At 28.9% G+C, this 23,923-nt stretch overlaps 2 protein-coding genes across 3 annotated transcripts in view; one reads left to right on the top strand and one right to left on the bottom strand.

The window, feature by feature from the left end:
* The window catches only part of LOC107436851 (alpha-tocopherol transfer protein-like), a 127,795-nt gene that overhangs the window by 103,628 nt on the left and 244 nt on the right, over positions 1 to 23,923 (bottom strand). Inside the window, exon 2 of one of the 2 annotated variants that reach the window (XM_016048672.5) lies at positions 10,121 to 10,207. The gene's annotated coding sequence lies outside the window, so the exon portion shown is untranslated. Of the gene's footprint in view, positions 1 to 6,540; positions 6,691 to 10,120; positions 10,208 to 23,923 lie in introns of those variants that run through there. The other variant, XM_071185267.2, reaches the window with a different exon arrangement.
* Positions 21,924 to 23,923, top strand: part of LOC107440935 (clavesin-2) — a 31,983-nt gene continuing 29,983 nt past the window's right edge. The window contains exon 1 of the mRNA XM_021144231.4: positions 21,924 to 22,081. The gene's annotated coding sequence lies outside the window, so the exon portion shown is untranslated. The remainder of the gene's footprint in view (positions 22,082 to 23,923) is intronic.

The raw sequence follows: 23,923 nt of genomic DNA, 5'->3' as shown, positions 1-23,923 counted from the left end.
TAATATGTTAAAAGCTTTATTATCAGTAATAATATTTTATTTTTAAAAATCATCGAAAAGTGTTACAATGAAATTAAACTATTTTTTAAGTAAAAGTCAACTGCATAAAGATAAATGATGTGAAAAGAGCTCAAATAACGTCAAAAACAGAGCTATATATGGAAATCTACACTGCAAAAACTGAGGTGTAATATCTCTCTGAATTTAGTGTTAAACAACCCTAAACAAAAAAGAAAGTTGAAGAAACACAGAAAAAACTTTGAATTGCAAGATATAAATATTTTAAGTCATTTTAAAGGATGCAATTTTACATGACAAAATAAAAATTTTGAGAGAAATCGGATGAATAGTTCCTGAGAAATGGAATTTTCAAAATATGGTTTTTTTAAAATATTCGATTTCTCAGGGACTATTTGATCGAGTTCGTTCAAATTTTGTATTTTGCCATTTAAAATTACATTCCTTAAAATGATGTGATGAGTCCAAAAAATTTTATACCTTACAATTCAAAATTTTTCGACTATTATTAAATAAAATAATAAAAAAATAAATATTGACTAAAAGTGATATTTTGCATGGAATTATCTTTGGATAAACTAATTTTATAATTGCTTGCAAAAAATTTTCAATTCGCTTAAAAAGTTCTCAAGATATGGCGAAATACGCAAAAAATTTAAATTTACATCATTGTCCAAATTTGGACCGTTCTCATGAACAAACTATGGAAAACATATTTTCAAGATTGCGGCTTCCCCAGACATTTTGGGGTCAGAAATCCGAATCCGTCAACAAAATAAAGGTGTGCTCGGGGGAATACGTTTTTTGGGTCTGATTCTGTAACTTAAAATATCGTCTGCACTAATTAATTAGTATATTTGAAGTCACCCACTTGATTCCTTAAGTTTGAGTTCTGGAGTGTGAAGATCCGATCATTCGATCAAAAGTTATTCAGGGTGGTAAATTTTTTCTATTTTGCGCACTGTACATCATCATACTAAAGTTTTTATAAGTATTTTTTTTTAAATTTTATTTAACTAAAGCACACACTTTTCAAAATTTATGATGCAAATTTTATAACATGATATCTGCTAATATATAAACCTTTCAACATGCTCATATACAAAATTTTCGACAGAGTATACAAGATAATGGACTATGTTTTCTACGGAAAATACGCCACTTATCAAAGTTTTGGTACTATTATTTAACAAACAACGTTGTCCGAAAACTAACATAAAGGGACTTTTTGGAAAAAGAAAAACATTGTTTGAATTACCTTGTCTATGAGTGTTTATCAAAACCGTCTCGTGAGTATTTACAAACATGTAACAGTTTTATCTAAAGAATAACACTTGATTATGCTGTTAAGACAGTAATTACAGTGATTAGAGTCATGCAATCTACGGCTGATTCTGATAGTTAGAACCTTTATCAATACTCATAAACAACTATACCAAAAACTTTTTTTTGTTATTATTAATGTCCATGACAATGCCCATGATTGTCATTACACCATTAATAATGAACTAATTAGAATTTTTTCTAATAACTACCACTTTTCATTTTTTTTTAAATCCTAGTCTGGATTAGAGATGAATTTGTTTCTAGGGTTAGAGTTGGGCAACAATCAGTCCTGGATCGGTTGAATAATTTCTGAATTCACACCAGAGGTCTGTTTAGCAGAAATTAGGGTTCGTTAACGGACCCTTCACAAAATATCTTTCCATAAAAACGGACCCTTCACAAAATAATTTATCGTTTAATCGGTCCCCTCACAAATTTGTTTATCTTCATTATTGTTTTGTTAATCGAATAAACCCTTCCCGGGGGGGGGGGAAACAAAGAAAGACAGTTCGAAACAAACTAAGTTTCTCTAAGTTTAAATTCCAAATGTAGTATTCTAAAAAAATATTTCTACTGTTACAAACATCGTGTGCACATTCTTACTGATATTAAATATTTTTTGCGCAAACAAACGATTGATCAATTTATATTTATTCATAAAATTAATTAATGGAATATTATGTAAATAAAAAAAATTTTCAAGCTATTTTTTAAATAAAATATTACGAAATTAAGAATTTTTTAAGTTAATTTAATGCATAACACATTAAAAGTGATATACTACTAAGTTGTGTTATTTAAAATATGTCAATTGAAATTATTAAAAATGTGAGTGATTTTGTTTCCATTATTCGTCCGAAATGAATATTCTATGTTGAGCAGTACAAGCTAAATACCAAATATTTATATGTTGCAACTCTAATTTAGTAGCAGCAATTGTTGAGCAAAATCTTGAATTTATTTACAATTCAAAAACCTTTTGAAAAGGTTTTCAGCAATTTTTGCAATGATAGAACCCTACTTGAACAAATTCACAAAAGCAGGACCCTTGTTGAAAGAATGCAACTTAACGCTTATTTTTTATTCATAAATTATGAGTAGTTTTTTCACAATTTCACAAAAACAGGATCTTTCACAAAATGTCTGAACAGACCCCTAAAAACAGTTTCTGAGTTATAGAACTTCAAAAAAGTCGACTTTCAATTTTTCTTTTCTCATAAAAAATATACACTTTGGACAAAGTTCGATTGAATTTTATATTTTGTTATTTGAAATATCATAGTTTAAAATTATACAAAATTTGCATATTAAACAGCCAAAAAAAATTTAGACTATTATTAAAAGAAACTTCAATGAATATTTATTAAAAATTATTTTTTCCATTAAACTAATTCTGGATAAACGAGTTTCATAAATAAGTGCAAGAACTTTTTTTTTTGAAGTGCGCAATTAGTTTTAGGAATACGACCGAAAATGGAAGTCATGAAAGTTTTCAAACTTTTGACCGCTTTCTTGATTTAATTAGTGAAACTATAATTAATTCTAGATAGTGAAATTTCTCGCATTAATGGTAAAAAATTCAAATTTGTCGAAAAAAATGCATGCATATTCAGAGAAGATTCAATTTTTGTCTGATTCCGTATTTTAATTAATATTTAGTACTAATTAGTTAGATTATTTGCGATAAATCTATAGAACAATTAAGATAGCTTCATAGTACGTTAAAATCTAGTCATTAGATAAAAAATTGTTCGACTATTTTCTGCTATTCTCTCTACACTCAACTGCAGCGTGAACAGTGCTATCTCCGCTGTCTCTAATACAAGACATCAATCCATACAAATAAGTAGATAGCAAATTATGTTAATTAAATGGATAACCAATTATGTTTATTAATGTTGAAAAAAACAATAACTATTTTCATCTTTGAAACAATACAATTGATTTTCTGATAACGCATTATAGCATCTGATAACACATTTTAACTACGCTACTGACGATTGAAGTCATCGCATGACTAGGTAAAATTAAAAATGGCGATTGATAGATGCTTTTTTTGTATTAATTTTAAAAAAACAGTTGTGTTGTAAACGTGATATTTAATTATGACGTAAACCAATCTGAATTCTTTTAGTTATTCCTTTGATAAGTAAATTCTTCCTTTGTACAAGCATATGATAGCACTTAGATAGCGCGTATGAAGACTCAAAATCAAAGATATAGGAAAAATAAATACAATATTGTTCAAAACAAAATTTAAAAAAAAGAAAGCTCATTTTCATCACTACAAAAATGTTAGTGTATCCTAAGAAGAGAGTCTTAACAAAATGTAAGTGAACAAAATGTTAATGTTAACTTAACAAAATGCTTGTGTATCTTCGTTTGAGAACGAAGAATTTTAATCCGAGTCCTCGCTTCGAGCCTGATACGTAATAATCTAATACGTAAGATTATTAACAGCCTGAGTCTGAGATTTATGTCTGTTCAAAGGCAAATTTTGCTATCTCAACAACCAAATTTTGCTATTTGTCTCTGGTGCCTTAACAAGGGAATTATCCTAAACAAGAGAAAAATAATTTTTATCATAATTAATTAAAAAAATTACATTTTTTATACTTAATAACTGTATCAAGCTTTTGTTTAAAAGTAGTGAAAAGGTTTATGAAAATTTCATAACGGTTCCCGAACTGTTTTTCAATAATTTCGAAGACTCAAAATCAAAGATATAGGAAATAAATTCAATATTGTTCAAAACAAAATTTAAAAAAAAGAAAGCTCATCTTCATCACTACAAAAATGTTTGTGTATCTTAACGAGAGAGTCTTAACAAATGTAAGTGAACAAAATGTTAATGTTAACTTAACAAAATGCTAGAGTATCTTCGCTTGAGAACGGAGAATTTTAATCCGAGTCCTCGCTTCGATTCTGAGATACGTAAGATTATTAAGAGGCTGATTCTGGGATTTATGTCTGATAAAAGCCAAATTTTGCTATCTCAACAACCAAATTTTGCTATCTGTCTTTGGTGCCTAAACAAGGGATAAATAATTTTTATCTCAATTAATTAGAAAAATTAAATTTTTTATACTTAATAACTGTACCAAGCGTTTGTTTAAAAGTAGTAAAAAGGGTTATGAAAATTTCATAAAGGGTTCCGAACTTTTTTTCAATAATCAAACCGGAGACCGCGATTATCTTAAGGCTGTTTTTCGAAGGATCCGCGGTAATAGGAAATGATGCTGTTTTGCGAATAATTTGCAGAATCGAATATGAAAGATAGTATTTAAGAAGGTTCTGAAATCGAAGCACAATGAAAGCAAAATACACAAAGTCATTTTCAATGTAAGAAATTCGGGAAAAAATTACAGCATTAAGTACCAGCACTTTGGGTGAATCATATGTAAAATCCTTTTTACCGTAAAATATTATACCGCAATTTTACAGTAATATTTATTTAGATAGTATGATTTTAAAGTAATAATCACTGTAAAAATTACATTATATTAGACTTTTTGTTCCGTAACATATTCCTATAATAACTGACTCTAAGTATCCGCACCCTGAGTGCTGGTCCTTTTTACCGTAATTTGATCCAGAATTTACAGTGCTGTTGCCTACATGAAAATTATGGTATATGGGTGATTCTTTGGAAACATGACAATTCGGAAAAAAAAATTCTTCAAATTTAAAGTCCTCAAAATAATCTAAATTTTTTTTGTATATTTATTTAGTTACATTTATTAATATCTTACAGATAGCAGTGTAGTTTATTGACATTTGTTTAAGAAAAAAATTAAAATAGGAATTCACCAAATTTTGAATGCTTGGAAAATGACATATTAAGTTAGAAGTTAAGAAAACAGTCGTTTTAAGCTAAGAGTAAGTAACTCAACTTAAGAAACTCAAAAAGACAAGGTTGAAAAGTTAATTTTAACTTTTCATGTAAATAAATTCCAAAAATAATTATTGTGAACAATTTGAACATACAGTTTCTTCTCAGCTTCTCGTTCTTTTTTCTCAGTTTTTTTTTTCCTTGATTGCTTTTATGCCCCATGTTTTATAATAACCTAATCATTTCAAATCATTTTGTTTTACAGCTTTATTACATTCTTTAATTTATACACCCAAGTCAATTTTAAGGACTATGACAGAATTAAATTGTACAGTGATGTTCTTAGCTTATCCTTTATATTTTAACTATCTGTGTTCTGAAAAAAAATAACCTAAAGCGTTTGTGTTATATGGATCATGAATTGTTTAAATTAATTCTTTTATCCACTGTTAAAAGAATCAAAAATGTTTTTATTGTTGATATGTACTGAATAAAATTGTGTATAATAATCAATTATTAAATAAATCAATAATTTTGATTACATACAAGCATATTACAATCTTAGGTTAATATTTGCTTTCCCTCTTTACATTATACTGTTTAAACAAATTTCTGGTAACTGATGGCATTCATAAGCAGGAAAATGACAGTCAGGATAATGACAATTTGCCATTTTACAGCATTTAACTTTACTTATTATTCACTTATCATGTTCAGTACTTAACTTTACTTATTAATTTATCTTTTTAAATGTTCAGTTCAATTACAACAAAAATTAACCTTTTTTTTAAAGCAAAATTATAATTTCATTACGACTGATCATCGCTTATTTCGTGATAGGCTCCGTGTTGTCCTTCAGCCGTTGCCCTTTCATACCTTGACCCCGGTCTTGAAGACCAAACAAGGAATTAACTATAACGTGACAGGGAATAAACAAATATAACGAATAAATCATGAATTTATAAGGAAGATGTGATTAATAAATAAATGAATAGGACAGGAAGACGTAGAATATTTTCAAATTAGCGTAAAATTTCCAATTTAGATTTTTTGACGTTTTAAATGTTAAATTAAAATTGTACTTTTACGGAATACAAATTTTAAAAATAAATGAAAAATATTTTTTTTCAATTAAACATTTTTGAACATAAACGTAAGATTAGCAACAAATTACATGCAAATTACACCACTTGTCTCTCTAATCCGACCTTTTAATCCCAATATTGACAAAACTAGACGGATAACAATAAAAACGAGACATAGTTTGACACCACGACGCAATAAATTCGACAACAGAAATATCTCTACTTAACTAATAGACCAAAGAGAAGGATTTCACGTGGGAAAAAATGTTCGTTACTTACTGACTTTCTTGTGAAAATATTTCAAAAGTAGATGAATAAAATAAAAAAATTTTAATAATTAATCAATATCTGTTATCTCTTCGGTAATTAGTCGTCCATGTGACTACAAAAAACTCAATTCTAGGGCATTGTTATTGCGGTTGGGTCACCTGTTTCAAGTATCGGCGCGTTTTTAAACAAAGACTTCTTAATGCCATCTGTTTTGTTGTTTCTCAGAGAGAAACCATCTGCGTTGCCATCCGGTGTTGATAAAAATTGCCCTTGATATCTACTTTATTTTTTTTTCTTTATTGAAGGACATAAATGAGACCTTTATGAAAGCAAAAAAAATATTAAACGGGAATATATCAGAAAGTAGAATCTGAATCAAATCAGAGGTTTGAGGGACATGAGTCATTTAGAACATTGCACTTATTCGATTTACTTGTAAAATTCTAAAATATTTAACGCAGAACGCAAGCCAAAAAAATTAGTTTTATGGAATGTTCAATTTAAATACTTCTCCTATAGTAGCTTTTTAAATTTGAGAAAGGTTTATTTTTAATTAGCATTAGCACTTATTTTCTTACATCAAAAATTTTATTCTGATTTTTGAAAGTTATTTGTTAATAAATTAAAATTCTTTTAAAAAATGTGGAAATATCACTGTGATTTAACATAACTTTTATTGCCACATTCTGGTTTAATTAACTCGGGTGCACAGCCTCCGTTTTTTATTTTTTTTTCCTATTTTGCCACTTAGTTTGTATTTTTTTATTTTCTTACCTTTTGCGTTTTTATTTTTACACATTAAAATGTAGTGTATATGTATAGGATGAAATGTAGGTAATTTTACGTTAGAAAAAAGGACTTAAACTTGTTTTGCTTACAAACACTGAAAATTGTGTATATATGAAAAAATTCTATTATTTATTCGTACCAAATGTAAATGGATGGAGAGAGCAAGAAGCATGGTAAACTTTTTCGTGTTTTAAAATTAAACTAAAGAGTGGAACCTCCTTAGTTTAATTTTAAAGCAAAAACAGAAATGTTTATTGCTTACAAGGGATAAAGCGCTCGCTTCCCAACCCCGGCTCGAATGCCAGGTCGATAAGATGGATGCCAGGTCGATGCCTGGTCGATAAGAATTCAACTCTGGACTACAGCCTGTAAAATATCCTGAGTGATAGGCGGATTATGCGTTAGAATCTCATTGCCGTTGGGGTAACTGTGGGAGGTTTTGGTGGGTTTCCTCTAAATGTATAGTGCGGCTCTCAGGAGAACTCCTCCAGACATATGTCTCGCGTTGCGGCTGGTACTATGGTTACGAGGAAATGTCGCTTCGAATAGGGGTGTGGGGTGAATAGTTTTGTCTTAATTTTAGCGTAGGTTGTCTTGAGTAAACCAATCGACACCTTCTTTCGTCCATTTCACTCCCAATAGAAATGTGCTCTCCCTTGTTACCATAGCAGCAGACAGCCCCAGAATTTCAGACTGGAGGAGTTCTCCTCAAAGCCGCACTATAACACAAACACGGGTTAGTTCCCTCAAAGAGACCTACATGAAAGCTCGTTTGTCTCATTGATTGATCCAGGAGCTTCCTCGTCTTTTTTGGTTGGGATCAAAATTACAAAGCTACAGAGTTGAAAATTAAAAGTCGTAAAGGCAAAAATGGGTCGACTGTTCAATGCCGGTAGTGAAATAAAAGAAAACACAAATGTTTAAAATCTATCTAAAAATTGGTCGTCTGATCAATGCTGATAATAAAAGAAAATGAAACACAAATATCTAAAATATGTTTAAAAACGGGTCTGCTGTTTAATGCTGGTAATAAAAAAAAATAAAACACAAATGTCTAAAATCCGTTAAAAAAATGGGTCGGCTGTTTAATGCTAGTTAAAAAATAAACTAAAAACACAAATGTCTAAAATTTGTCTAAAGAAAATCAGCTGAATTGTATCTGATAGTTGGAACTAACAGTCTAAAAAAAAACCTAATTATCATAAAAATTAAACTTTTTTGGTGATTGGGAACTATTTCACATATTTATTTTACATTTTAATATTAAAAAAATTACACAGTTTTAAAACAATTTAAAGTTTTGGCTCTTTATAATTTAAAAATGTTTTAATAATTATTAAATTTAATGCTAAAAATTATAAATCATTATTTTTTTATAAAATTATCTTTTGATTAAGTGAGCTACACGGCATTAGCAAAAACGTTTATTCAGATTAATTATTTCCGTAACTTCAGGCTTAAGCACTAAGTGTAACAATAACTTCTACCCTTTTACTGGCTTGAATAGTTAAAACCATACCTCATTAAATTTATGGTTAACTCCCTACTTTCAACGAAAAGTTTAATAATATAGCAATTTCAAATCTCTATACCTCGCACGTGTATTATCAATTTTTGAGTCTTTCTTCGGAGCTTGATTAATAATTAGAGCTAATAAACAAATCGATAATTATATTATTGATTATGGTGATTAGAATATTAAAAATTACATATTTTATGATAAATCAGGGGAGCTTCTGTTACTATGAAAAGTGCAACCCCAACTATTAAACAAAAAGTTGCATTATTTATTTGAGCCTTTATTTTTGGAGTGATACAAAAACGCGTATTTATTTTTTGAGAATTTTAGAATTTTTTCTTCCAAAGCCCACCTGTGGAATGCCCTTTCGTCAATACAGGTAATAAAATGGCAGATTTGTTGGCCACTCTTTCAGGGACACCATATTAGGTGATCCAACGTTGTTCCCACAGTAAAGACAGATAGAACAGAGAATGGAAGAACATCCATGCCTTGCCCGGCATTCGAACCCAAAACCTTTCTGATGCAAGGGCAGTTCCCTGACCCCTACACAGACCGGTCGGAGGAATTTTACAATCATTTGATACATTTTGATTTTTCATCGAACTGTAGCGTTAAAAAACATCACCCAAATCGATTAACCTTTCCCAATATTTTAAATTGATTCGATCTCTAACGCTTATAAGCCTCGGACTTGTACCACTTTTCAAATGAACTTATTCCGTTTTCAAAGACAACGGCACATTGATTCATTTATTTCTCTATCTTATTTTCTGTGTGATCGTAAAGTCTAGAAAAACATTCGGTAACTCATTATATCTTGCGTTCAAATAAAGACGTTTAAAACTCATTTTCTTAAAAGAAATCGTGGCAGTGACAGAAGTGCGTAAACGCTATTCTCTGTGACGTAGATTATCTAACGAATACAAACTTTCAGAGTTTAAAGTAATTTTTTTTACCTGTTGATAGTGCTCGCTTGCTTCAAATTGCTTTAATACGGAAACACAATAGTTATATTATTTGCCTATTCATTTACAAATATCTCATTTATTTAAATTATAAATAACCTTTAATAGGTTATGATTTTTTTTTACTGTAGAATCAGTAAAGAAAGAAGAAATATCTATTCCCTTTATTACCCCCTTTCAAACAAAGCGGGGTAGTTCCCCGGTCAAACGACATTCCGTTCTCCACCCTTATCACCCATTACAGTTCATCTAAGACATATCACTAAATTGTTTGCTTTTTATTCTGTAGGTCATAAAAGATTTCGTTTCATACCTGTCCTAAGGAATCTAGAAAGTTCTTTCTAATCTGAAACCAATCTTCTTTCGAAGATAAGCACCCCTCTAAAGAAGGCACTGAAACCTAAAAATAAGATGAAAACATATTCACCACATAATGCCTTTTATCTAAAACAAAAATATTTCTTTATTTTTCTGAACCGAAACGTTCAGCACAATTCATATTTTAAAATAAATAGTGTTATTTTATCTTATTAAAAACAATACTAAATGCATAACGTGTTTTATAAAAGTGTATTTTTTAGAATTATGAACAATAAATAATTTTTTGTTTCTATGTTAGTTATTTTTTTGATATTTTAGATAATATTCAGAAGAAGTTTGTTTTTCAAAAGTATTTAGAGAAACTTATGGAAATATCTTACATTTGGAGAAAAAAAATTGTACATGGAACGAACTATTTAATTGAGAGTTCTCAGATTTAATAACATCTTTCTTTAAAAAAAATATTTCTGCACGGAGAAAGAAATTGTCTGAAGCATATTATGTGATTAAAGAATAAATAAATAAATAATTTTTGTTAATAAAGCAAAAATATAATAAATGAAAATATATATGAACCATTCATTTGATATTTTCCGGATCATATGGTAACCGTTTACCGGAAATTCTGATTATCAAAATCATAACTTTCATTACTACACATTTAGTAAAAAATGCAAAACTGAAAGGTAAATTTAACCGAATGCCGTATGCTGTATATGTGATAAAATTATTAAATATTATGACACGTTAGAAAACCATATTTTGTTAATTTTACCAAAATCATTACCAAATTGTTTCGGTAAAAATTACCGAGCTTTATTATGGTCAAAACTGTCATATTCTGGTAATTTTGACCATATAAATAAATATCGTACATTTATTTTTCGGTTAAATTGTGTTTGAAACTCTCTTACTTTATTCTGTGCTTAAAAATTTTTGTTGATTTAAAAAATATCTTTTTTTTTAAAAAATTAAGCAGAAAAAGTTTTTTTTACTAGGAAAACAATATTCATTACGCACAATTATTCAATAACTTCAATATCGGTGATATGCTTTCATTAAAATACCAACTGAAGACAATACAGCAATTTTTTTTTCTTTTTTAATATAATTCTTTAGAAAATAGACATTGCATTTCATTGCTTTTTTCTCGTAAAAAATCTTTAATTGAGCAACACAAACGAAATGATCATCACGCCACTACAAATTTTTAAATAAATAATAATTAAAGCGAATTGAATCTTGTTTGAAAATAAATTTTTACTTAACGCGATGCTTTTGTTAATCTCTGTTTCAAACTTCAGGCTAAATATTTCCATTATGTTCTAAATAACCGCACAGGCATAGTGATATGAACACTAAGCTTTCATTGAGAAGTACTGTTGTTCTATCTTTAATGGCGGGATGAAGCCCACCTAGCTTCAGATCAAAGGATACCAGATTGTCTGGGTAAAGCGGTCGGTGCGCAGTGTTGACCACCATTTTGTTATTGAAAACTAAGTTGTTGGTGCTTAGCTTCTCCTAACCCACAAAAACTGTTGCAGGTAAGCTTTATGTAATATTACATTTAAAAACTAGAAATATAAAATTCCCAGTGAAATGAAAATTAAAATCTGATATTTATTTATTTCTCTATTAGATAATAAACTTGTGATAAAATTCTATTTATATTATTAATATCATCATTTTTGTTGTTATTGTTTAGCTGCTTGAGAGATGAAATACGGCGATAGTGCATCCGTTCTTAAAATTTGTATTGTACACCATGGATTCTTTTATTATTTTTTAGTTTTTCAGAACAATACAATTTATTTTAATTATCTTTTAAAACTAAATTGCGTATTCTTTAATTTACAATTTACTTCCGGTAATACCACTACACAACCTCACACTAAACAAAAATATTTAATTGCGTAAATAAAAATCATGGTGTTTTCATTATCTACATTAGATTATCTAAATCGTAATCGTAACTAATCTCATTAAAATATTCAGTGCTGTGACCATAGAACGGGATTTTGAACGAACTTTGAGTTCTTTTTTCTTCTTTTTTTTACAACTAGTATTTTAAGGTCAACGTCCCTGACGCCTACTAGTTTACAAAAAATTCTGGTGAAATCACAGTACTACGTGGAAATAACATTTCTATTAAAAAAATTTAAAAAAAATGGAGCATATTTCTGGTAAATAAAACCAAAATATATGGTATCCAAACCATTCATTTGGTAATTTTTCCGTTCATGGTAATGGTTTACCATAAAAAAATGGTAAAAGTTATTGTTCTTATTGACACACATTTAAAGAAAAATACTAAACTGACGAGTAAATTTAATCAAATAAATTTTTTTAATGCCATGCTCTAAGACAGTGTTTTTCAAACTTATGACTTTTGCGTACCCTTTCTAAGCTTTTCGTAACGCTCCGTACCACTAATGAAAAATGAATGTATTTTTTACTATAAAAATTTCCACAAAAGTTAAAAATCACAACTGGCTGTTGACACCACCAATTATTAACTGTCAAATCTGCAAAAAATATCCAATAGAAAAATACGTAATTGCAAATTTTCATGGCTACCTTTGTTTTTAAATAAAAAGTTTTGAAATTTTCGTTTGTTGCAAGATATTTCGCATAAGAACGTGCATCTCCGTTAAACTGTTCCAGTACCCCTGGGGGTACGCGTACCAGACTTTAGGTCTCTAAGATATCATGATGAGATTACGAAATTTTGACACATTTACCAAACTTTATCACTTATTATAAAACCATCTTTGATTGTTAATCTTACAAATATCATTAATAAAGCACCACGATAAAAATTATCGAGTTTTAGCGTTCTCCCACAGCCAGAAACATGGTAAACTCTACCCTACCATATTTAGGTAGTTTTATTTAATCAAAAAGCTTCACTGAAAATTAATGAAAATTTTTAAAAATTACTATTTAACTTTAGCCAACGAGGATAATTTTAGTGACTTGTGGCATTGTTGCCATCAGGATAGATTTATGAATGCTATTTTAAGCCACGTGTTCATTTTGCTTACAGTTTCGCTCAAGAAATGTTCTTCTATATACCTAAAGAAAAGTGAAAGAAATTTAAAATTGAAGCAGTGCACTTAGTGATAATTTTGTAGAGTAATTTGTAGCTGTGTCGAAAGGGATTTGAGAATAAGTTCCAATGGAGCCACGCCGCATGGTCTTGGTGACCAATCCCAATAGGCATTTCTGGTAATTACACAATCATTGAACTTCTTTCTCAACTGGCCTTCTGATGGTTATTACATTTCAATGTAACTTTTCTGAAAATATTTTACGGGCTGTTTATTTGCGATAATAAATAAAGCTTTTCATAGTTCAAATAAAGCTTTTTATGGTTTAAAACTTTTTTTCAAATCCTCTCTTTTATCAAAAAATACAAAACTTTTACTCTATAAAACATTAATTAGGCCAATACTTACCTATGGCTCTGAGACCTGGAACCTAACTCAAGCTGGTGAAAATAAAATTGCCATTTTTGAGAGAAAAGTTTTGAGGGCCATCCTTGGTGGGATAAAAATAAATAATTCCTGGAGAAGACGATATAATACTGAACTGTATGAAATCTACAGAGAGCCAGATATTGTGAAATTCATAAAAATAAATCGAATGAACTGGGCAGCTCACATTTTCAGAAGGAATGATGACTCAAATTTAAAGAAAATCCTATTACACAAACCCCTAACGAACAGGAAAAGAGGTAGACCCAGGCTGAGATGGCTGGATTTAGTTGAGACTGATTTCTTTACTCTAAAGGAGAAAAACTGGCGAACAAGTGTCAAAAGTAGAGAAAAGTGGATTCGAATTCAAAGAAAGGCACTGGCCCACCCTGGGCTGTCTAGCCAGATATGATGATGATGATGATGTTTATTTGCAAAAATTTCTAAACCGCAAATAATGTTGTAAAATATCCTTTTATATATTTTATTTTATAACCGTCCTTCAACAGCTAACCCAATTTTGGGTTTAAGACTACCAATGTTCAACTCCGTACCCTTGTAATTTTGAACACAATCCGGAACAACTCCTGGATTAAGTATTGGGAAGTATTTTGTCATCATGGAGGACTTTTTGATTAAACTAACCTGCACTTACGTTACACGGAAACCACGAAAACCCCCACCGTTAGCCTGACAGCAAGGGGACTATAACCCATGATCCGTCTACCGCTGAGGATATTTTAAGTCAGTGCAAGCCGGGAGAGGAATTCGTATCAGCCATCAGTCATCACTGGAACCTTTTATATATCATGATTATTATAACAGCTGTTCTTTCTCCGATCTAAAACTCACTATTGAGATTGTTTCTAGGATCTGTAGAATAATCTAGACAATCGCCAACCATTTTGATAACTATAGAGTTTAGGTGCGAAACACGAGGTGGCTGAAAAGGCTTTCACGTGACATCCTTCTTCCCATAATTCAACGGAATATTCCGCAAGTTCTATGGAAATATTTATTGTATCGATGGAAACTAAAAACATGGATATCTACCCATATTGTTTGTTTTCTTATCAAAATGAAGTGTGAACTGCACAATTTGTAAGGAAATGATAATACCAACTACGAGAATCAGTTATCTCGTAAAACGTAATTTTCTTCAAACTATAGTAATCTTGTTGCCTCATACTAGCGCAGCGTATTGTAATATACTATCAGTTATATTTGAAAAATACATCGAAAAATTCCGGATCAAATTATGATGAAAAATAGTTATTTTGTAATCTCATAATAAAGCTGCGTATTTTAATATAATATTACTTACATTGAAAAATTACGGATCAAATTATGGTAAAAAATAATTATCTTGTTACCTCATATTAACACACTATATTTTATTTTTATAGCCGACGGTGAACAGCCAACCCAATTTTGTGTTTACCACTAACAGTGTTCATTTCGTAGCCTTGTAATTTTGAACCTAATCCAGAAGACAAGAGAACTTCTGGACCAAGTGTTGGGAGAAATATGCCTTAGTGGAGGACTTTTTAATGGAACTAACCTGCATTTGCGTTTTATAGAGAGGAAAACCATGAAAAATATCCACCTTTTAGCCTGATGGCAAGGGGACTCTATTACGACGTTAACGCAACGTATTGTAAAATAATTTCAGTTGCATTTGAAAGTTACATTGAAAAATTCCGAATCAAACTATAGTAAAAAGTACTGACACCCTGAGTGCAGCATCCGTACAATTCATTTTAACGTAAAATCCATTATTACCGTAAAATTTCATACCGTAATTTTGAAAGTAATATTTATTGAATTACAGTGATTCAGCGGTTTTTCTGTAAATGTTACGGTACATCAGTTTTTTGTCCTGTAAAATTTTATAGTTAAAAGTACTAGGCACTCTGAGTTATGGTACTTTTTGCCGTAATTTGAGACGGATTATTTTATAGTGCTAGCGCTAAAAGAAAACATTTTAAAATTTTATTGAAAGAAATCAGTTCTTTGAAAATAATAATAAATGCACCTAAAAAGTCTCGAGAGTTAGTGAACTTGCTTTGTATACTTTAGAAAACAAAATTTTACTCTCCCTACAATTTTACATGAAAATTTTACTGTGAAAAACTTGCAGAAATACTTCAAAAAGCGTGATCAATCTTATTGATTGAAAATTTGCATCATTTATTTCATTGCAAAATTTGCACTGGCTATAACTACTCTGTGAAAAATTCGGAAAATTATGGTAAAAACATGTTTCTGAAGCGTGTTTCGGAATAATAAAAAAAAAAATAAAAAAAAAAAAAACATAATTTATAGTATTTTTACAGTTCCGAAGATGCTTACTTTACCTGACAAACACGAAATGCACCAAATGTTTTTTCGCAAGTTATAACAAATATAAATTTTGCATAAAAAAATATACAAATTTTGAAAATCGTTTATTCTCGCGCTTTAAACACGGTCGGCCGTTACATTGCGCATTTGCATTCCTCTGTAAATTTAATAAATTTGAGATCATATATTTTCTTTTAACTCCATATTAGGTAATTACAAATAATATTTATTATCCTTCAAATCGAATATTTTCTGATTCATTAACAAATTTTTCAAAAATGAAACTGCACAAAAGATTTCAAAAATGAAAGAAAAATTTAAATTCAATGAATTTTTATAGTATTAATTATAAAATCACTGAATCACTAGAATTAAATAATTATTTAAAATGTTTCACCCAAGGAGCCAATACTTTTAACCCTAAACTGATCCGGAGTTTTGTACAGTGTGCTTTGTTGATTAAGAAAATGCATAAAACAAAACTTTTTTTGGTGAAAGTATTATTAAAATTTAAAAAAGGAAATAAATAAAAATCATATTGACTTTGTTTTTCCTAAATAAATCTTATTTAAAGAAAAAATTATAAAAATTCAATTTATTGAATTTTTATAGTATTAAAATTTAAATGTTAGGCATAAAAAATTTTTGTCAAAAATTATTGATAATTAATTTCTAAAATAGTTTGACAAATTTTCCGATATTCTCGCGTTCAAACATTTATTGAAATATAAGAAAAATATTTATACGAGATTCACTATCCTGCCTTTCCCAATTCTAATTTACAATTCAAAAAAATGAACGAAAAATAATTTTTTACTTTAAAAATGCATGATTCTTTACTTAACTTAAGTAATTTTATTGAAGGTTAAAATTGTATAAGACGTAAATAACCTTTTTAATTTTGCACAAACTTCATTTTTATCCACACAATGACAGCAGGTATCAAAGTAAGATTGACTTTAACAAAGCAGCAAATCTTTGTCAGAAAACCGCAAGAAGGCTTATAAATGATTAGCAAATAAACATGCAAGTTTAAAACAATGTTAAATTTAACATTGCTAACATTGTTAAATTTAACAATGCTAAATTTAACAATGATAGTTAACCCTCAATAAGGTTCGCATCAAAAATCCTTTTAAATCGAGATTGAATCTAAAAGCACTTCATATTATTAAAAAATATTGTGTTTGAGAACTTTAAAAAAAAAGTTAAAAAACAAAGTTTGCAATAAAAGCAAAGAGATTATATTTCTTTTTGGTAAAGCTTCACGCGAGCTTTTACTCAATTTTCAATATAAAAAAAACACTATTGCCATTGTAAGACTTCTGCTTTGTAGGAATAATGATTAACCAATCAACCTTAGAATGTCAATCAAAAGGAAACACAAATACAATGTTTGTCTTAAGGTTGCTTGCAATCTCGGAACCGTTTAATTCAGGAACATTAAAACGAGGCATTAATTCAAAAATATTTCCCACATCCTTTTCAAATGGAAAAAATTTTTTGTAATAAAATAATTCCTAAAGAGCATTGCTAAATAACAGTAAATAACAAAATTGATTACACTCTCAGAAATAGTACTCTCACTTTTGACGATTCGGCAATCCTCGAGCTGTATTTTATTAATTTTGAGAATTATTTCGTCACAAAAATGGTTTCATGACGGAACACGGTCTCTCAAATATGTGACGAAAATGTTTCCTTAACTCAAAATTTAATCGTAATGCATTGTGGGAGATGGTTAACTAGAATTCCGAAACTGGGATGAAGAATAGACGATCAAAAGTTAAATGTTAAAATAAGTTGATTTCGATGTATGGTGGGCAAGGAGTTGGTTTTGTACCTGTAACATCCTGGGTTCGAGTCCATGGATGTAATTTATCGTTCTTCTATTATTTGTCTGAGTTACAAAGGTGACATTGACCCAGATATATCGTGTTCACAATAAAATTATTAATAGAAAAATTAGGCACTATGTTTTTTCTTCTTTTTTTGTGGAAAACTAGAATGACGAAGTATTTCTTTACTATTGATGAAATTCATTTGCTCGAAGAAATGACGATAGTTATTTTATCACTTGGACGAAATATTCGCTCGGAGCATATACCATGAAACGGTTTTGTCAAAAACGAAATTTGAGTATCTATTTTTTATAGTGTAGGAAAACTTAGAGGAACATGATCAAGAACCGAATTAAACCCGGGAATCCTGAGATTCAGGTAAACACACTATTTCCTGTAACCTCCTGGCAGAGAAAAAAATGCTGGCGAAGGGTGCTCGGATATTACACCAAGTGAAGAAGCAATTTCGTCAAATGATCATCAACAATCACATGATTTCTTGGCGAAATTATTCCCAGAGATAGGGAAATAAACTTTAAGGATTGCTAATTCGCTAAGAGTGAAAGCTTGAAAATGTTGAGTGAAGTAATAGGGAGATTTCAAAAATTTATGATAGCTTCCTATGCTCTCATACGTAAGATTTCAAATACTCTCTAGTGAAATGTAGATGCGTTCATGAAAAAATATCAAACTTACGTAAGTGAAAAATAAGAGATTTTGAAAAACTCCATAAGTTAACCCCATCAACGTAGAATAATATTATTTTAATTTCAACTGCAAAATAAAAACAAACATTTCAATGGACATATAGTTTGTCGATTGTAAGAACGCCCCTCTCCACTAAGTCTGAGGCAGTCTGCTGCCATGGAAACAAGAATAGCGCATTTCAGGGAGGGTAGCTTTTCTTCACCCTAGGGCTAACAAAGTAGACCGAAGAAAAATATTCCCTTTCTCTCGTTGCCCCGAGTCGAAACCCTGTCCTAAACAATGACCCCACACCCCTACTTGAAATAGTTATACCTCGTTAGCATAATCACCCCCACGGGTCTACACGAATCGCTAGGGGAGTTCTTATTTTAGACAAACTATAGACTATCTGTTTAAAGCTTTGGCATACGATTCAAGATGCTTTTCTTTTCGCAACACTGCGGTTCTGTTCAAAAAAAATGTGTTGATTATAGATTTTCATGGATTCAGGGATAAAGAGTGCAGCTTATTATTATTAATAATAACATTGTAAAAAAATATTAATGAACATCTATTGATTATTTAACTTCTTTTAACTAAATTGTATTGTTAAAATAAATATATTTAGTTTCTTATGGAACTAGAGTGATAAGACAACACTAATATTAAACAAAAAATAAACAATAAAGTTATTTTTTTATTGAACGAATCAATTGTTGAGGACCACATGATTCATTTCTAAATTTAATCAATACATTTCTTCAAATTCTCAATCCATGTCCATGTTTTAAGTTCGAAGGTAGGCTTCAACAGAAAACAACATTTAACAACTATAAACGTAGCTTTGTCTTTGTAGCGTAGATCACGCCAACATAACGTACAAATACGTAGCATTTAAAATAAACGCGAGCATGCGCAGTTGGTTTAATCTTAAGTACGGAAGCGTGCGGAAGCTAACATTGCGAAATCTCCCTAATATTATTATTTGAATACTTTATAATCCTATAATATAATAAATGCATAGAGAAAAAAAAATTCTGGTAAAATTACCGCATTGTTTGGTAGTGACTTTCTGGGGGAAAAAATTTGGTAATAAAAACCAAAATATAGGGTTACACATGGTATTTAAACCACTCATGTGGTAAATTTTTCCGTTTATTAGGTAACGGTTTGTCAGAAATTCTGGTTTACAAAACTATGGTTACTTACCACACATTTAGTAAAAAATAAAAAACTGAAAAATAACCAAATAAATGATTTTATGCCATGCTCTTCTTGGGTATCAATATGAAATTACCAAATTCTACCACATTTGTCAAATTTTATCACAGATTATCAAATCATATTTTATTGTAAATTTTCCTTAAATCATTACCTAAGTGGTTTGGTAAAAATTACCAAGCTTTTTGGTGTTTCCATTGAGACAGAAACACAATAAATTTTACCATATTCTGGTAGTTCTGACCATATTTTTTTTCTCAGTGGAACTTTCAACTGAAAGTATCAATTGATTGTAGAATTTCTTCCACGGAAATAACAGAAATGAATAAAATACAGGTACAAATTTGTAATAGTTGCAGTAAAAAAGGAAAATTATCAATTTTTACATAAAATGAAAAATATGCTGATTTAAAGCTAATTTAAAGAATTTTCGCGTATTTAAGGATGACATAATTTGATAAAATTTAAGATTATGAAATATTAATGAGTGATAGCGACAATTTTTTATCGCGTTAATCTTGTACAATAATATAAGTTCAAACAAATTTATTTCAAATTAGAAAATTTTTTAATTAATAAGTTATGTTAAAAGTAAAAACAATCTATAACAGTGCATAAACACTATTTATATTCGAAAGACTAATATAGACTGCATCTTCACTCAAGACAAAAAAGACAAAAAAGGTTTGAACAATAGTTAAAACTTTCTTCTTCATCCCATCTTAACAGAGAGCCCCCCCCCTTCCGTAAACATCAAATTGTATAATTCTTGTAAACAAACAAATTAAATTAATTTTTATTATGCTATTCAATTAGTTTACTATTATATTAAAAACCGAAGTTTTTTACTATTATATCAAATGAAATCTTAAATTAAAAAAATTAATTGATCCTGGAATTTCTTTCATGTAAATAACTGTAAATTCATAAAATACAGTTAGAAATTTGAATCGTAGCAATGAAAGTCATTAATATTAAAATTTAGTATAACTGCTGCCTTAAGGCTAATTTAAAGTATTTTTTGCAAATGTAAGATTAAAAATTGATGAAATTAAATTTATTACAATTGCAACAATTTCAAATTCCTTTTATTTCTTACATTATAAGTTGAAACACTTCGATTCCAAATTAAGAAATTTCGTATTAAATTAGTCATATTAAAAGTAAAAATATTATTAATAAATGCTTTAAAATGTAAATAGTGTTTTGTAAAATGTAAGTAGTACAAAAACACTATTTACATTCTAAAGTACAATTTAAAATGCATCATTCATATTAGAGGCAAAAATTAATCTCATGAAAGAAACGGTTAAAAAAATTGATGAAATTAAATTTATTACAATTGCAACAATTTTAAATAGCAACATTATAAGTTAAAGCAAATCTATTTCAAATCAGGAGATTTCTCTTATTAGATTAATTAAAGTAAAACCATTAGAAATAAACGCTTTAGAATGTTATTGGTGTTTTGTAAATATAAAGGGTACAAAACTCTATTTACATTCTAAATCATAATTTTAAATGCATTCTGCATGTTAGAGACAAAAATAGATCCCGTGAAAGAAAACGTGAAATTTCATAATAGATCATTCATGTAAACAATAATTTTTCTAATTCATGAAAAGAAACAAATTGAATTAAATATTTTTCCTTCATAATATGTATCCCTATAATATTAAAAAATTCTTTGAAAGAATAAATTGAACCTTGCATATGTAAATATTGATAAAATTTATCGATTAATTTGAATGACTTTAATCATTTTTTAATAGTAAAGGAAGCAAATGTAAGTAATCAATTCATGTAACTTAATGACAGATATAAGTGTTTCTAAATGTTTCAAGTTATGAACAGTTTCAAATTTTTATTTTTTTATTATTATTTATTATCTACTTTAGCATCAAGAGCCGGCATTGAGGTAGTGAACAATTTAATTTGATGTCACAGACATAATAGTTACGTAAAAAAATTATAAACATCATGAGTTTTCAGAACTTCCTTTGATTACGAGTTGTTATGTTTTTATCAAAGTTTGCCTTTAAGAATTTTTAGAATATTCTCAAACAAATTTCAAGTTTTAGCGGACCGGTTTCCGATTGGTTATGGAAAACCTAGGTTGCGTATCAGCTGGCCTTCTGATTGGCCGAGGCCAGAGTGATCGTAATACGTTACGTATTTCACGGGTAGATTACGCGTCGATAACCGTTTCTTTGTTTCATAAATACCTTGCATTCAATGTGAATTTATTACAATTCGAAAACTAAACAGAGAGTGTTTAGCAGCTCTTAAAAGATCGAAACCATTCGGTTGAGAAATCGAAAATATTTTTCAGTATAGAAGAATACCGGAAGACAACATTCATCTCCGAAGACACAACTTTTAGAGGTTAGTTTTAAACTTTTAGGTCAAAACATTGTTTCGTTTTTTGTTTCTTTTTCTTTAACCCTACGGCTAATAAACTGAAAAGACTGTTCTAGACTTAATCCTTACTTCCTAAGGGAAGAGCATTTTCATTTCGTTGAAAGAAAAAGTGTTTTTGTCTGCTTTCGCTTTCTGAGAGGAAAACTTAATTGTGCTCTTCTTAAGCTAAGAAGAAATAAATTATTGTAAGTGGGCTTATTATTTTTTTTTTTAATTTACTAACATGCTAGAAATTTTCTTTCTTTCTTTTATTTATTTTTTCTTTTCAAAAAAAAAACATCTGCTTAAATCTGAAATTGTCGAGATTAATTGACAGTTTTAAATACACATATATATATTTGTATGTATATTAAATTTTCAAAAGTCTAAAAATGACTAATAAAATTTCAAGGGCTATATTGAATAAAATATATTTCAGTTTTCTTTATTTTTTCTAGCTTCAAAAAAGAAATACTCCTTTTCTTCCCTTTGCCTCTCTTCCTCTATCGCTTAGTGTTCCAGCAATCAAAAGAAGGATAGTTTTAAGTAAATTTATCTAAGATAGAATATCATTGATTTGATCACACTAAAAAAGATATCGCTGCCTCGACTTTTAACTGAGGATATTATTGACTTGATCTTACTAAAAATATATTGTTGCTTTTCCTATTTTTAAAATAAAAATTAGAATGAACATACTGCAAAAAGGTTAAAGAGAATTATGATTTTTGGAAAACGTTTTTGTTTAGCTTGTTTTCATATAAAAATAATGCATGGATTATATTATTTTATTAATCCTATTTTTTCATTTTTTTAAAAATTTCTATTAACTAATTTAATCGTGAAGCAGCTGTATTACGCTAAATCCCATAATGGATTATCCTCTAATTATTTTTTTTCTCAGAGTTTTTATAAAAGTTACGAAATATCTCAATATTGGCTAAATAAGTTTTACAAATTATTCTTAAGGCAGAAAAAATTTGAACCTGAAAATGAAACAAGTATCTTTCTTATGAGAAATTGAGGAACAATGCGTAGTCGCATGACTTGGCATCTCTAGGCATGAACTAAATGCATAACTGCTCCTGTGAGACATTTCAAATGATGTAATTTTGCATATTAATGAAAAGAAAATAAATATTTTATTTGTGTATATAAGGAAATTATACACATTAAAAAAAATTATGAAATCCAGTTTGTTAAGCATTTATATAATGTATTTCCAATAGGTCCAATGAGTTTATATTTCTTGAAATACATTTATCATGAACAAAATGAAATACAATAATCATGATGAGAGAAACTAACTCTTAGTCAAAAATATTCCGTCTCTTCTTCATTTCTTTGCATTTCTTTTTGTAGCTTGTCATTGTTTCACTTTACTAGAAATGGAATAGAACTTTCTCAGAAATGAAATAGCCTTTCCTTTTCTTTACAAACGATCTTTAAAATTTTAAATTGCGACTAAAATTTTAAAATGCATGTTTGCGAATGCTTTTTTTTAGTTTATTTGTATTTAAAAGCTTATAAAAATAAAATTTTTATTCTTCATATAAAAAACACAAAACATTTATTAGCATTAAATAATTAGTTCTATTTAAATAAGTGTAATTTATATGATCTCGCTTATTTAAAAATTTTTATTTGTTAAACTAATTGAAATATTTTTAGATATATAAAGCATACAATATTTGCATTGAATGACCACATTTATTATCGCTCAAGCAAATAATTAATATAATAATTTTAAACTACTTTTGATTATACGCTCAAGCAAATAATTAATATATGTCATCAAAAACAAACTACTCTTTATACTAAGCTAAA

The sequence above is a fragment of the Parasteatoda tepidariorum genome, chromosome 5, assembly GCF_982258835.1.
Source record: "Parasteatoda tepidariorum strain Cologne lab strain chromosome 5, Ptep-v5.0, whole genome shotgun sequence".
NCBI lineage: Eukaryota > Metazoa > Arthropoda > Arachnida > Araneae > Theridiidae > Parasteatoda > Parasteatoda tepidariorum.
The sequence above is the reverse complement of the archived record's forward strand: the minus strand, read 5'-3'. Positions and strand labels throughout refer to the sequence as shown.